Raw genomic sequence first — 18,101 nt, forward strand, 5'->3', positions numbered from 1 at the left:
AAACAACAAATAATGGTAAAATTAATTTATTTCAAATATATTTTTTATATTTGAAATAAATTAATTTTACCAATAAAAATATATTTGAAATAAAATGATAAAATTATTTTATTTCAAATATATTTTTTTTTACATTGAAAGAGATACACTTATGTAAAAGTATTGCAAATCATGTTTTTAAAGACGTTGAATTCTTCCGCTAATATTTTCACATTCGTATCAATTTTCAGTAACTTGTTCATAATACTTTTTCTCAACAGGATCCATTATTGAAATTGTTTTCAGACGTCTCGATTGTGTCTTCCACGTCTTTGCAACCATCTCAAAATCTTCCACTACTTAAAAATTACATACATTTGTGTCGTGTTTTTTTTTGAAATTTTATACAAATAGTTGGCATTCACCTAAAAAAAACAATCTAATTACTTTATAGCCACATCTTGTATTTAAATAGAAAAATTGAAAATATTTCTTCGACAGAAAAAACAGATATATGTCTTTAAAAAATTGTAAAAAAATAAAAAGAAAGAATTTTACGATTCATTGATACAAGGTCAGTAATTGTAATGGGATTTACATCGCGTGATTAGAAAAATCAAAATCAAATGTTAAATTGTAACTGTTCAATGTATGTGTGCGCATACCTCTTATGTGTCGCATTTTCTATATTTTCATACATAAAAATTTGAATATAGAAAATTTGAAATGATTTTAGATGACAAAACATAAGGAACGTAATTAACAAAATTAATTACTAAATGAATTTTAATTAGATACAAATCGAAATATGTTAAATATAAATTATGTTGACATTCTGCCACTCCGTTCGATATTATAAATTTTTATAGCAATGTTTCATTTTGCGAGGAAAGATTTAGAAACTCTTCTTAGCGAAAGATTCTACATTTCATACTTGCAACATATTTGAGCAGATTTGTTTAATGACGAAAAAATTAAGCCATTGACAATAAAAAGGATAAAAAATAATTGACGCAGAGAACACTTCGGGGCCTGAACAAAGAGAAAAATGTTGTATTAAAAAAAAATGCTACAAAGATGTGCCCCCTCTCATCATTGTTGTTGAGAGCATGCACTCGTGAAGCCTTAAATTAGAGACCTGTAGATGCGATCGAAACGAGACTGCGCGAGAGAGGAGATTAATATTATATTTCTAAAATTTCCATTCTCTCGAAAAAGCACACTGTTGTATGTACTTAATCTCGGACTGTATTCGCACGTAATTATCATAAACTAAGATTCTGGAAGCAATAAAAAAAAATATGTAGCGTAGCATATATATATATATATATATATATATATATATATATATATATATACATACATACAGAGTGTTCCAAAAGTCCCGGACCGGTCGAATATTTCAAACTATGTACTTTAGAAAGAAATGTTTCAGACAAAAGTTGTATGGCTTAAAGGGGGCCATCAGATAGTGGCAATGATTTGACATAAGAGTCATTTGAAAGTGACGTGAAGATCACCGTCAATTTCTTAAATGGAACCCTCTATTTCTTATCACATATTCGTGTAGCTTATCTCGAGAGCTTTCCAAAACACTATAATTAAGTTAGTTTTCATTAAGTACTTTCCGAATTATGAGGCTTGAAATCATTTCTTAATTTTGCATAAAATATTTTTCGATTATCTTACCTTAATACTTTTATGTACAAAATAATGAGAGGAATCAATTGGTGTAAAGAAAACACATAGTTGTTTTAAAAAAAAAATATGTAATTGTTAATTGCAAATTACATATTTTTTTCTTATCTTACTATCTGATGGCCCCCTTCAAGCCATACAACTTTTGTCTGAAATATTTCTTTCTAAAGTGCATAGTTTATGAAATATTCGATCGGGACTTTTGGGACACCCTGTATACAAATAGTATCATCACTATCATTATCATTATTAATCGTGGATACTCAGTTACACGCTCTCTCTTCTTCCTTCTTTCAATTTTATATTTCGATGATGAACAAGAAACATGAGGAAACTTAAGAGAATAATACTTATTTAACGTTTATATATATATATATATATATATATATATATATATATATATATACTCAGTTAAAAGTAATGAATTTAAGATATATCTTATGACTCCACTGTGTGCTGCTGCGTAGTCAGTTTAGAATCAAGATGGAAAGATTTTTGCTGTAATACAGTAATAGGAACTGTAAGATTTTACATCTACCTCCTGTATACATACTTACAAATCATCTATAATAAGTATAAATTTATTTTTCGATATTAATAAATAATAAATGAAATGAAATTCAATTTAGTCTTTAATTATCAAAATATGTGAAATAAAAATAATAATTGCATAAGAGTGTCTACTCCCTGGAAAAAATTAACAAATCTGTAATTGTTAGGGATTTCTTTTCTACTTGAAAAATTAGAGAATTTATTAATTATTTATTTTCGAAAAATATTAATTATAGAATATAAGAATTTATTAATTAGATTTTTTTCTTGTTCTGTGAGCAATACTATTTATTCTCAAAATATGTGACCCCTTTTTTTAACATCCTATATATATCTATGTTTATATATTCAATGTCTTGATATATAGGACATGCAGTATATATTTTTTTATTATAATTTTCAATGAGAAAGAAATGAAAATATTATGCATATGAAAAATGTTAATCTTACAAAAGTTATTATTCAGTTTTTTTCAGTATATTTTAGAAAGTTGTATAAAAAAATCTTTAAATATTATCCTTATCTGAATTTTGAACAAAAGTATCTTGGAAAATCAGAAAGTTTTCAGGGAATCTATAAGATTTGAGTAGACACTCTAACAATGTAGAGGCTATGGTTTAAATAATTAAAGAAAATCGTTATAGATACACTTCACATACCTAACTATATTTTCTGATATACGTCTCAGTAGATTTTAATTTCTCTTTTTATAATTTGAATCCGCGCTGCATAGAGAAATATGAAGGCATAATGTCGGGACCGGGGTCTCCGCAGTTTCTTTTCAGGATTGTACAGGATAACGTGTCAAAGAACAGATATTAAGCGATCTTATAGCGCATAATACTATGGCCAGTGAATCTATACTTATGGTATCGTAATATTTAACATGTATATCTTAAACAACATTACCAAAAATAGATTTAGTTTATAGGATAGTCAAATATGTACACAAAAAATTTAGCAATCCTTTTTTGTTCCCCCCTCCCCTCTCTCTTATTTCTCTTGCCTATCTTACTTATTTTCTTCTGATCTGGATTTTTATCTCCCGTTTTCCTTTCTATATCTCTATATCTTCTTTTTTTTCCAAAATTATAAAACTATATATATATATATATATATATATATATATATATATATATATACAGTGTTTGCTGGTATCTAGATAATAGATTATCTAAATAATCATCTAGATAAAGAAATGGATCATCTTTATCTTTAACTAGATGAAGAAATACAAAGTATCTTTATCTTTATCTTAGATGAAAAATATATGTCATCTTATCTAAAAATTGTCTAAAATGACGTTTTCATTAAAAGTTTTCCAGGCAAGCTTCTAAAAATCTATCTAAAATATCTAAAATATATTTTTTATATTATTTTTATATTATTATTAAAAATATATTATAAATATATTATTATTATATTATTAATATATTATAAAAATATATTATAAATATAAATTAATAAATAAATATTTATCATATCATTTATATACCTATAAATGATATGATAAATATTTATTTATTAATTTATATTTATAATATATTTTTATACCTATAAATGATATGATAAAAAGGTATTTTTGCTATTATTTAAATATTCTTTAGGAAAAGAGAAGGAATGTATTTATGATTTTAATATCCCATTTATAATCTGCGTCACATTTTTTACAAATATTTATAGTCTTCTAAAATAAACAAAAATATCTAGATAATTATCTAGATTATCGCAATAATTATCTCATCTTTCATCTAGATTAAGTAAAAGTAAAATCATCTTTATCTCATCTAAGATAAATTTACGGATTTTTATCTTTATCTAGATAATTTTGAAATTATCTACAGTAAACACTGTATATATATATATATATATATATATATATTTATTTATTTTGTCTCGAGTTCCGCTCTTATATTAGCGGAGACCCTCGGAAAGTTATCTCGTAAGATTTCAAAAACAGCTCGCAGCAGCCCGCGGAGTACTTTAGCTTAGCTTTAGTCGTTATCAACGGAGCTTTATAAGCAAATATTTTTTTCATTAGTAACAACACCACTCTTTTTTAACTAGGTATACGAATTCTTCCATCCTTTTAATCCGTTCCCTTTCATCTTTTTAATCCAATTTTGCTTTCAACAGAAATTACGAGAAGTAATAATTTGAAATTGATTAATAATAACTTAAGATTTATGAGCAAAAAATTTTACATGCTTGATTCGCAAATATATTTAAACAAATATAATTCGTAAGTAATATTTAAATAAAAATTGAAAAAATAAGTTTGAAAATGTTGCTAGATTAGAGATCTCCATTACAATATCTAATTAACAACCAATCTTAAGACTCTTGATCTCTCTACAATCATATTGAATGATATTAAAAAGCAAAAATTAAGAAATTAAATTTTTTTCTTGCATTACATGTCCAAATAAATTAGTTTTATTTTATGCTATCACAATAGCGTTCCAAATATAAGTAATAAGATATATTCTCTTTTTTTATTTTGTAATAAAATAAATTTAATAAAATTCAATTTTATCAAGTCCTAATTTAAAAAATTGAACAAAATTCAATTTTATCAAGTTCTAATTTTAAAAAAATTGTGATCAAAATTTATGTATTAAAAATTATGTATTAGTCAGCAAACTGTAAAAAGCGAATTGATATTATCTTTAAATATTTGAAAATCTGTTTATTAAACCTACTTTCATCATTATATGATATATTGAGAACAAGTAATGATAAAAAACTAAGTAAATATTTTCTTTTTCATAAAGATGCATGTTTAAATGACTTTTCTGGACTTGAAATATTGATTTTAAAGAAATCGAGATCTGAATTTTTCTGTTGCTAATACATATACAAAAATACTTAAAATACGAAATTATTAAAATCTAAAATTTTGTTGCAATACATTTATTTCTTTATAGTTTTTAAATGTTGACAATAACGAGTTTGGTTCCAATGATTTGTATGTGTATGTGTATGCGCGTGTGCATGGTTTAGGTACATTATTGTCAATGATAAATACATGTAACAACTTTTAATTAGCAATCTTTATTTGTTATTATTTTTAAATAATAACCAATGATTTGTTATTATCTTTAAATAATAACCAAAAAATTATTGCAAATTATTGCAATAAAAAAGTTTAAAAATTATTGCATTATAACTTGAATAACACATACCAAGGTTTTGTTAAAGTCATTGGGGTTATTGTCAGTATATATTATTCAATCCAGTGAAAAAGAGGCTTGTAATTGTATACGATATTTTATATATAAATTTACAGAGGACGATGGATAACCGGATTTTGGCCATGACGATGAATTTTTTTTTATACATGTTTTGTTATAGTTTTTAATCTAAATAATTATCAAACGTTAATTTTATTCTGATACGAATGGATGGGAAAGAGTTGCGAAAATTGCAACTCTTTAAAGTAGATTTGTAGAAATTTGTAGAAACAAAAACACAAAAATATATATCTCGTGTATCAATTGGATGTTATTAAAATAGGTAATGACAGATTAAATGAAAGTATAGGGAGATGGAAAGTAATAGAAAAGAAAGGATAAGAAGATGTTATATATTCTTGAGTGTTTGTTTCTACAAATTTCTAAAAATTTACTACTACTTTAAATGCGATTTTGTAATTTTCCCATCATATTATATCATAAAATTAACTTTGATTTAATGATAGTGAGTCAGCATATCAAAAATTATAAAAAAAATCTACTTAAGACAAGTTTCACCTTTTTTTTTCTTCAATTTTATCGGTCAGCGCCTTATTAAATAGGGATTTAATCATTCTGGTCATAATCTGATATATATTAGAGTATAATAATCAATATAAATCATTATGAAATTTCTCAAATCAGTGGAGTACAAGAGTGGGAAAGTGAGCAAAAAAAAGAAGATAAGATAAAGAAGAGGAAGGGGACGATTATTCTCAGAAAAATTTTTACCCTATATCGGGACTTGAACCCGAGATACTTCATATGGCAAATACCTTGCCGCTTTAGCCACTCGCCCCTTTTGGGATAGTAAAGATAAAGGTGTATGTGGGAGGAGGTCAAACGTGTCAAGAGTATTTATATATTTTTTAGCCCAACAAATAATTGCAAAAGAATCATATTTGTGGACTAGAAAAATATGTGAGGTGCGAGTGAGACTGGATCGGGAATCAAGAATCTGAGTCGTTCGCTGATCAAATTAATGATTATTTATTAATATTTATTAATATTAATTATCAAAGTTCCATCATGGCTAAAATTCGATTATTTTTTACCTATCGTCCATTTCATACAACTTTCCATGCACAGTATGGTTCATGTGTAAATGCCTTCTTTGCAATGAAAAAGAAGGGACCAAGAGACTTAAGAATAATTTTCATTTTAAAAGAACAGTGTTAATATCAGAATATGTGTGAAATATGGAATATGTGTGTGTGTATGTACATAGATATGTATGTATGTATATATGTATGTATATATATATATATATATATATATATATAATATATATATATAAAAAAGAGAATATAAAACTTGAAACTTTTTCTGTAATTTATATTATTAATATTATATGTATATTATTAATATTTTAATATTATTAATATTTATATTATTAATATTATATGTATATTATTAATATTATATATTATAATATATTCACAGATTTCATTAAGTTCATTTTTAACAATGAGTGTTTCTGTATATTAATATTTATTTATAGCATACTCTGAATATTAATTGCTATAATGATCACATCAAGCAAAAATATACATAATCATAATGAAAACATTTTACGATATTAATAGTCCATAAATTGTCCATATACATATAGTATATTTTATTATATATGTACATATATTTTATATATTATTCATTTGCAATATTGCAAGCAAAATCGCATGTGTTTGTTTTATGTATATGTATCCGTATATGTGTGCATGCACGAAAAATGTATATTTTCCGTGATACCAATTAATGACAAATTAAAAAAAATTTTCTTCTCCTTTTACTTAGATTTTCATTTCACTTGTAATATTATACTATGTAATATTACTCTGAGTTTTTAAAGTTATTTATGGACGCAATTTTAATATAAAAATATCGTTTATTAATTACAATATATATTTCAAAATATTTTTAAAGTCTATCAATAATTAGATTATATCCGAAGTCTACGCTCACAAGACAGTGAAAATATTTTCAAAATATTAATCTTATTTTCTATATTAATTTAAATTTATACTCTTATTAACAAATATATTATACTGTTATTTACAAATATATTATTATTAAAATTATTTTTTAATTTCATTTCATTTACATACGAACGATTAATCTATTAAATATTATGATAACTATAATTAATGATAATAATTTTTGATAAAAAAAGATAATAATTTTTAATAGCAGTATAAAAGTTCTTTATAGAAAATATTTTTACGCTATTTACTATTATTCAAATTTCTAAATGATCATAGATTTCTGGAAATTTAAGAAGACCAGCGAATTTGTTTCTTGATAAATATCTGTAGAAATAATTTTAAAATAATTATTTTAATCCATTGGACATACATTATCATGTAATTTTTAATGAGAAATATTTACTTTCTGAATAAAATGTAATTTACTGACACCATATACATTTAATTATAGAGAATATTAAAAATATATATTTTTAATAAATATCTATATACTTATATGTACCTATACATAAACTATTTATAAAAGATATTTGTTTATATGTATTACATATATATATATATATATATATACAGGGTCTCAAAAGTCCCGGACCGGTCGAATATTTTATAAACTATGCACTTTAGAAAAAAATGTTTCAGACAAAAGTTGTATGGCTTGAAGGGGGCCATCAGATAGATGGCAATGATTTGACATGGGAGAGTCATTTGAAAGTCACGTAAAGATCACCGTCAATTTCTTAAATGGAACTCCTTATTTTTTATTAAATTAAACAACTTTTGTCTGAAACATTTCTTTCTAAAGTGCACAGTTTATGAAATATTCGTCCGGTCCGGGACTTTTGGGACACCCCAATAGTATATAAGTATATATTTCCATATTCCCCCAAAGTATACTCCCAAAAGTATATATTTCAAAATTTTTACCTTTCTATTCGAAATTTTTTTCTGTGTTTGATAATATAGATACTCAACACACACATATACTCATCTACACATACACACACACACACACACACACATGCTGAAAGGTAAAAATTTCGAAATGGAAAAATAGCAAAAATTTCAAAATGCAAGTTAAAGAATTTGTTTGATGGAGCAGGGGGTTTAGCCCCCTCGTGAGTCTTTCCCGCTCACGCATTTTATTTGCCACATTTAAATAAATTAATCTGCTAAAAGTACGCTTTAAATGTATATATGGTCAGAAAATTACATTTTATTCAGTACATCTTTTTTGTTAAATATCTCATAAACCATACGGAACTAAAAACTCAAATGAAATGAAATGAATATTAATCAGCAAACTTACCTTCACAACATATGTGAAAATCAAGATCATCGACGAGTGGAATCTGTTAATAATTATCTCAATAGCTTTAAAGATATTTGTCAAAGACAATAATTTTTAAACGAAAGTTTTTTTTGTTTTTTTTTTAATAAAATAGCCACTTGATTCCTTTTTTTGTTTGATTTTTTATCAATTTTCCAAATTCACCCCACAGAAAATAAGAGATGCGCTAAAATAACATCAAATAAATTTCTTTAAATTTTAATTTTTACAAGAAATTTTTTTCTCAGAAATGCATTATTTGCGTGATATTCAATCCAAAACATTTTCACCATCTTGTATATATTTTATTATTACCTTAAAAATTTCCGTCCTTTTAAAATGGTATCATGGAAAACTGACATTGGACGTGCATCAGCAATCAGAATCATACATACAATAACAATTAACATATTAAATCGAAATTGGTAAATAAGGTCTAATTGAAGCATAGAAAAGAAATAACACTTCTTTCTGATTACTCATTTCAAAATAAAAATAATTGCATTAATAAAAATCGAACATTTAATAATTTTTATTTTGATATAAACTAGTCAGAAAGAAGGAAGTGTTATTTCTTCCCTGCGCTACTTGCAACTATTTCGCTCTTATTTGCTAATTTTGATTTAATTTTTAATTATTTGAGCCAAATTTCAAATTATTTAATTTATTTATTTATTCAGATTAAAATCATACATACAATAGTAATAATATCTTTATTATTCCGGTAACAATAGTAATTAAAAGAAAATTTATTGAACAAATGTTACCGTAAATAGCAATAATGAATTTAAAGATGAATTAAAAGCAGATGTAGATTTTTTTTTCGTATATCATTCTCGTAATTATTCTGTATATCAAAATATTATAATAGATCATTATAAAAAATAATTTATGAAATAAATTGTTCAAAACTACTCATGTCTATATATTCTTCGATAAGCATATTTTAAACAAATATGATTTCATTAACCATATTTCAAATAAATATCGTTGAATTGTCAAATTTTAGTGACTCACACAATAGAATATTTAAAATTATTCAAAAGTGTTTTATTTGAAACTCGAAATTTATTATCGACAAAAGCATAGATATATTATCAACTAGACTCATAAATACATTTAAAATAAAAAATATGTAAGTAATGCATACAAACATTTCTTTAAGAAGAGAAATAAATTTTGATTAGTCCAAAAATAGAAATTTTATAAAAAGATAAGCAAAAACATCTACGCAAATTAAACAATTTATATTATTATTTGATGCAATTTTTTATTTTCTATAAGAAAGTATTAGAACATTTATGTCCTATCACATTCTGGAAATCCATTAATTTAATTTTAATGTTACAAAGTACTAGTAGACAAAAGAATGAAATGATATTTACTTTCTTAAAATTGATCTGAAAAGGAATGTTTTATTCTAAATACATAAAGATTTATTGGATCTTTAAATGACCTATCAATTCTTTTAAGCATTTAATTTATTGATATGCCTAAAAAGAACCCCGGTTTCAAATTAAAAATTTTAAATATCATTTTAAATAGAATCTAGTTAAATATTATTTGTTTAAATATCCCCAGTAAAAATATTCCAATAATATCGCTATAAATATATAGTGAACAATAAACTCATGATATGATAAAAAAACTTAGTATAAAAATGAAAATACTTCAAAAAATCAAATTTGATTAGTTTATATATGCATGCATGCGTACGAAATATCATAATTTGAAATTTATATATATATCTATGCTATTTTTTATGCTTTCATACATTACTTTTACTTTTGTTATAAAAAATCTTCGAATAATTATTAACACACTCTAAATATTTTTTATTCTCATTTTAATGCTGTCATCATATCATTAATTTGTTATATATTAATTATATATATTTACTAAATAATTAAATATATTTTTGTTTTCACATCAGTAATTTTTTAGTAACACATTATTAAAATATTTCTTTGGAATTATAGAGAAAATGAAGTTTAAGACATAAAGAATTAAAATAAGAAATTTACTATTTCCGTATGATTTAAAATAAAATATGTCAAATAAGACATTTTTTCAAGACATATAAAATATAAATTTTTGTTTGAACAATGTTTTTTTTTTAAATATCAACTTTAAAAAGATATAAAAATATCATATTATTAATACTAACACATTACAACACTACATTACAACTACTAAAATTAATCTCTTAAACTTATTGGATTTTTGGCATAAACATCGTAACACTTTCTATAGGAAATAAAAAAATAAATTATAAATTGTATCAAAAAATGTTTCAGAAAATATAATTCTTTCTGTTTAAGAAAAAGATTGCAATTATGCAACTACATGCATGTATAATAAATAAATGCGTAATAAGAAAACGTGAAAAAAATTAGAGCTATTAAAATCTTATCAGTATTTTTTCACACCTCCTTCTTACGTCAAAATATTATTCGTTGTGTACTAAAAATAATAATCTTGCAAAGGTTAGCAAAAGTTTTTATACAAAACTTGAATTTAAACGAGGTACTGAAATCTATTTTCCTAAATTTATAAATCTATGAAATAAATTGTATATATATATAATTTATTTCATAGATTTATAAATTTAGGAAAATAGATTTCAGCAACACCTCGTTTAAATTCAAGTTTTCTATAAAAACTTTTGCTAACCTTTGCAAGATTATTATTTTTTACTCTCAAATATTCACAAAAATTATTTAAAAAATAATTGAAAAAAAAAATTTTGGACATTTTTTAATTTAACAACATATAATTGCAATATTTTATTCAGTTTTTGTCATATAATTTTATAAATGTATATTTATCGCAGTATATAATTTTCGAAGTTTCGAAATTCGAATATAGAAGCCTTAGAATTAAATCACCAGTCCTAATTTCTAGAATAGAAATTAAAAGGAAAATCAGCAATGTTACAGTAAATAAGGAAGCTAATAATTGTACAATATCATAGTTTTATAAATATATATATTTCTACATACATATATATTTATTTAATTAATTATTGTTTATTTTTAAGGGCATATCAATACGACATGAATGGTTTTCGAAAATTTATTCTAAGATGTTTCATTATATTGTGATGTAAATGTGTAATATATACTCAGAAAGCATTCATATTTTTCAATAAAATATAATTAATGATATATTTCAATGATATATAATTTTCATAAAATTTTTTCATAAAGTATTTTCATATACAGAAACGATGATATACAATGAAACGATTTAATCAATGTAAAAATAGAGATGTATACATAATTTAAAAAAATATGTAATTGCAATATTGTATTTGTGTAAAGATAAAATCATAAATCGATATTATCTATTATTCTCTGAAAAATTTAATGAATATCTATTTTAATGGAAGAGTAAGCTTTTTTGTTGCATGTTATTAATAATGACACATAATTTCTCATATTGGTCCAATATTGACGAAATATCTTGTAAGCTATTAAGTTTTTAATAATACATTTTAATATGCTTATATATATATATATATTAAAATGAAAAAGGATTTTCCGATTTAAATTTCATTCATCTCACATACGTGAAAAATGATAGTTTTAAAGCTTCTCTCGCGAATTGGGTGATTTTTTAAATTAATTTTTTATTATTGCGAAAATAAAATGGTAAAGAACTTTTCTGTTCAGTTTAATACCGTTCTATACAAGAGATTGCATACAAGAGATAATACGTTTATAAAAGTCTCTATTTATATCAAAAAAGTTTCCATTCCTCCATTTAAAAAAATTAAGATGATCTTCAAATTTCAAAAATGATTGCATCTGTAATGAAATAATATGAATTTTTAAGAAATATAATGATGTTGACCTACAATATGTTTTTAACAATAATTATATCTTATGCTTTTGTTTCAAAAATACAAATTTTAAAAAGTAGCAAAATTAAACTATATATATATTCTTCAAAAAAATTAAATCAGTTCGAATATCTAAAAATTTTAATCTTAATTAGAATGTCTATATTCTGATAAACTTGTAATTCTGAAGATTTTCTTATTCATTTAGAAAAATTACAAGGAATTTTTATGGAATTTTATTGAGACTCAAAAAATTTTTTGGAAAATACTATCTTTGATAATTTTGTTTTTATTCTTGTAAGCAATCGATATTAATTTCATTTTTTAATACAATTGCAATTAAAATTCGAATTAACCTAAACCCAGAATTAACTAATCAAAATTCGAAATGATTTTTTTTAGTTTTTAACCAACCATGTTAGTCATTCCTAAGATTGAAAAATACAAAACTATTTCAGTCTTCACACTTGTACATTGATCATTCATGTTGTAATATATATATAGGGTGTCCCGTTTTAACTTATAGATATCGTAATATCTGGAAAATGATGTATTTAAAAGAAATGTTTCAAATAAAAGTTTTAAGATTTGCAGGGAAAAAAGATAGGGATATTATATAGTTTGACTTCGAGTGTAAAGTCATGTAAAAGTCAATCTAGTTTTTTTAAATTGGACTAATATTTATCCATATAAGTTGATTTTTTATATTAATATTCCACGTGAAAAATATTATAAGAGTCAGATAATCAAAAATTGAATAAATAAGAAAAAATTAGAATTTGTAACTAGCAGCTTCATATTATTTCTTAAAAACAATTGTATTTTCTTTACGCCAGTTGATTCCTCTCATTATTCTGTGCATACAAGTATCGAGATAAAATAATCGAAAAATAAATATTTTATGCTATATTTTATAGTTTAATAAAATTATATCAACTTAAAGTATAAAATCTTTCAAACTATTTAATTTTTGGCTATTCTATCCTCTATATATAAAATATTGGGAGGAATCGATTTATATAGACAAATAGAATAGTTCCATTTAAAAAACCTACATTGACTTACATTGACCTTTGCATGGCCTTAACATTTCAAACAAATATTTATTTTTATTCCTTCTTTAAACCCAACAATTTTTGTTTAAAACATTTTTTTTAAAATGCTTTCGAGATATTACGGTGTCTAAATTAAATTGAGACAGCCTATATATTTAAAATGTCTTTGCAAAATACTGAATATACAATATATATTTTTTATTAATAATATTTATGATAAAAAAAAAATGAAAATGTTATGTAAGAGAAAAATGATTATTTTATAAAAGTCATTTGCTTTTTTTCTCTTAGTACATTACTGAATCTAATATTTAAATGGCACTGCATTTTTTTGTATGAGTAATATACACATTAGAAAATGTACTAATAGAAGAAAACTTATTTTAAAAAGTCTCAAAATTCTTTGATTTTATATAGTAAATATCTGGAATATTAAGGGATTCTCAGAATCTTTAAAGTTAAACAAACACTTCATTAATGCTTTGAAAATGTTAAAAAACTATAATATAAAATATTTACATAAACTACAAACTCCATTGTTGAAATAATAACCTAAATAATCTAATAATCTAAATAACTTAAAAAAATCTAAATAAAAAAACATCATGATTTAATCGATATTTTAATGTATTCATTATTTATAACGTACTCATGGATTAAATTATTTAATATTGACAAATATTAAATAAGGCAGGACGAAATATAATTGTTATTATAATCGAAATATTCAAGCAGAAATGCAAATGAGAATTTGTATAAAATATAATAATTAAACAAAAATTTATATACTTTCATATTATTATTGGCATTAGTGATTTAATTGCTGCTGATTTCCTCAAATTAGAAATTTTATGGACATTAAGATTTTTTTTAAATTAATAAATTAATTTGTCAGTTTCTTATCGTGATTTTTTTTTAATTACTTGTTTTAAAATTGACAATATGAATATAAAGAGAACAATAGTGCAACTGAATTTTGACAGAAATTATTTTAATAATTGAAATTAGTTTTAATAGAAATTATTTTAATATTCAGCGAAGTTACAAGGTTTAACAAATTAAAATTAAAAATCTAAAAACTTAAATAGAAACTGCTTGTACAAAAAACACTCATTGTTAAAATCAGACTAATTATTTTCACAAACGCCGTTGCTCTCTTCCCGTAAGTAAATAAATATATATATATATATATTTATTTATTTATAATATATATATATATATATATATATATATATAAGTATATATGTACATGCTATATATGCTATACATATGTATATACGCATATGCAGATATGAAACATTTTATATTATTATATTATTCAATATCAGTATGAACAATAGTAGCTATTGAATCATCGTATGAATTCAGGGTTGACATAATGAAGCATGTAAGATAAGTGCTACGATAGTGTCTCTTATATATCTCGAATGAACATCTTTCCATTTTTATACGTATTCAATGTCTTTTTTTCTTCCTAGAACGAAATACAATTCGTTGATGCCAAATAATAGTGAGCTGAAATAGATCGAACAAATTGCTTCAATTTTATAATTATTTATATATTATATATAAATTACGAAAATTGATACCATGTGATTAAATCAGAATATATCACGTGCTAAATTCTCAACTATTAATGTTAGATCGTTAAAAATAAGAAGTAGTAATATATTCTTATTAAAAATGATTATAAATTGATAAATAATAAAACATTAAAGGGAAAAAATATTTGGATTTTTTTTATTAATTAATTAATTAATAAAATTAATATTAATTATTTAATTAATTAAATAATTATTTAATTTATTAATTATTAATTAATACCGGTAAAATTTATAAAGAGATCGAGATCATCGTAGAAATTTTAGTATTCATTCATCATTCGCGAACATCATGCGATTTAATATTATGTTATAGTATTACACACTTTATTAGAATCTCTCTTATTGATCCCAATCCCGTCGAGATTTTAATCTCGGATAAACAAACGAGTTTATTTCGTTCTAAAGAGGTACATACATAGATATTAGCAAATTAATTCAAATTTTGAATGATTAGTAGAGATCTACATTAGAATATGATTTTATTAATAAAATGAGAAATTAAGTTATTCGCGAGTAATAAAAACGATTAGTTTTTCAATCATGATTGACGTATATTATAGATTTTTAATTATTCATCTTACACACATCCACATGCATACATATAAACATACACGCACATATCTAGATATTATTATTATTATTATTATTATTATTATTATTATTATTATTATTATTATTATTATATTTTTATTATTAATGAAACAATTACATCATTACTAAAGCTTAGATTACTAAAGATTAGGTTTGAGCTCTCTACTAGATATGGAATTAAAGGATATTTTTTACAATAATGATAATCCGAGTATTGCTATTATTATATTTAGAATTATTAATTATTATATTATCGATCAACTTGATCGACTCTTCTCGTATATCTTACATCTCTTTTTTTTTCATCATAATTTTTTCTCAAGCATATTTTTTGCATATGATTATTTCGCGAGTAATGAGCCATTGAGTTTATTTCTTGACAATGATAAAGCCGAGGCTTTTTTTATATACATTTTTTTATGTATCAGTATTCTATATACGTTTTATTTTAGTTAGATTAAGCGATTGTTTAACCGACGCTACTTAAATGTTCGATACGAGATTTTACACATTACTTAATTAAATTATTAACTTTGTCCTTCTTTCTCTTGCCCACTCTCTCTCTCTTTCCCCTTTTTTTTTGTATATCCATCACTATCCCCTTCCTGCATATATTTCCTTCGGAATATTATTTAAACTCTAATTTATTGTATTTTATACACATACATACATATACAGATATACACGCGCACACACCACACATACATACACACACACACACACACACACACACACATATATATATATAGAGGGTGAGGAAAAGTATGGAAACCCCTAAATTTTTCGAAAACTATGCATTTTAGAAACAAATGTTTTAGACAAAAGTTGTAAGGTTTCAAGTAATGCATTACGTAGCAATATCAGTATAACCTTGAATAGCACCATCAAGGTCACATAAAAATCACATTGAATTTTTGAAATGGAACCCCCCCCTACTTTTTATTATATATTCTTGTAGTTTGTTTCAAGAGCTTTCCAAAACACTAATAAAGTATTTTTTCAGTGAGTATAAGGCTTTTCAAGTTATAAGGCTCCAAATAATTTATTAATTTTACATAAATCATAAACAATAAAATATTTTTTCTTCAAAACTATGTTTTTTCTTTACACCAATTGATTCTTCACATTATCTTAGGCATAAAAGTATGAAGGTGAGATAATAAAAAAATGAATATTTTATTAAATATTTTATGGTTTATATAAAATTAAGAAATGATTTCAAGCCTCATAACTCGAAAAGTATTCAGTGAAAAAACACTTTAATATAGGTGTTTTGGAAAGCTCTTGAAACAAGCTATAAAAATGTGTAATAAAAAATAGGGGGTTCCGTTTAAAAAATTCGAACTGATTTTTATGTGACCTTGACGGTGCTGTTCAAGGTTATACTGATATTGCTACATAATGCGTTACTTGAAACCCTATAACTTTTGTCTGAAACATTTGTTTCTAAAATGCATAATTTTCGAAAAATTTAAAGATGACCTTGAACAGTACCGTCAAGGTCACATAAAAATCAGTTCGAATTTTTTAAATGGAACCCCCTATTTTTTATTACACATTCTTATAGTTTGTTTCAAGAGCTTTCCATACTTTTTCCTCACCCTGTATATATATATTTTTTTTTTACGTCTGAATTTTGGCGACTTGGCTTAATAATTTATTAATATTATTACAACACACGAACCTGAGATGTCCATATATAATGCAGGCATTTTTGCCTGTAGGCTTCTATGTCTATAATCTTTTCTTTCCCACGGTACAATACTATGTAAACATCCAATGATAATTTTAAAGGGAATGAATAGATTAGAAAAATTAATTTGTAATTATTAGACATTCATCATGTGGTTTTCACGCTCGTTTATTCGTATCTGTTTGCTTGTATTCGCCCTTGATTTGCGAAAAGCATGTTGTCAGTGTTTTGGGTGCCTTTGCCCGCCTTTTTGTGAATACACGTCATGTCGAATGATCTGTCGGCATTGTATAATATTGAAACTTTTGCAAATGACAATTGTATACGTAGAAAGGAAAAGCTTACGTGAACTTTACACGGATGGATCGATCCGAATTAAGTGGAGGATAGTTGGATTTATCGATGGATATTTTATCTTTTATAAGATCAATAAAAATACAGTAGACTGCCCGTCATGTGATGTATCATATTATAATCTTGTTGAAATATTTTGACAAGTATCTTAATTGCTTCGAAATAATTAGAACGTTTAATAAACGAAAA

Source organism: Camponotus floridanus, unplaced genomic scaffold, assembly GCF_003227725.1.
Source record: "Camponotus floridanus strain SB8 unplaced genomic scaffold, Cflo_v7.5 scaffold90, whole genome shotgun sequence".
Lineage (NCBI taxonomy): Eukaryota > Metazoa > Arthropoda > Insecta > Hymenoptera > Formicidae > Camponotus > Camponotus floridanus.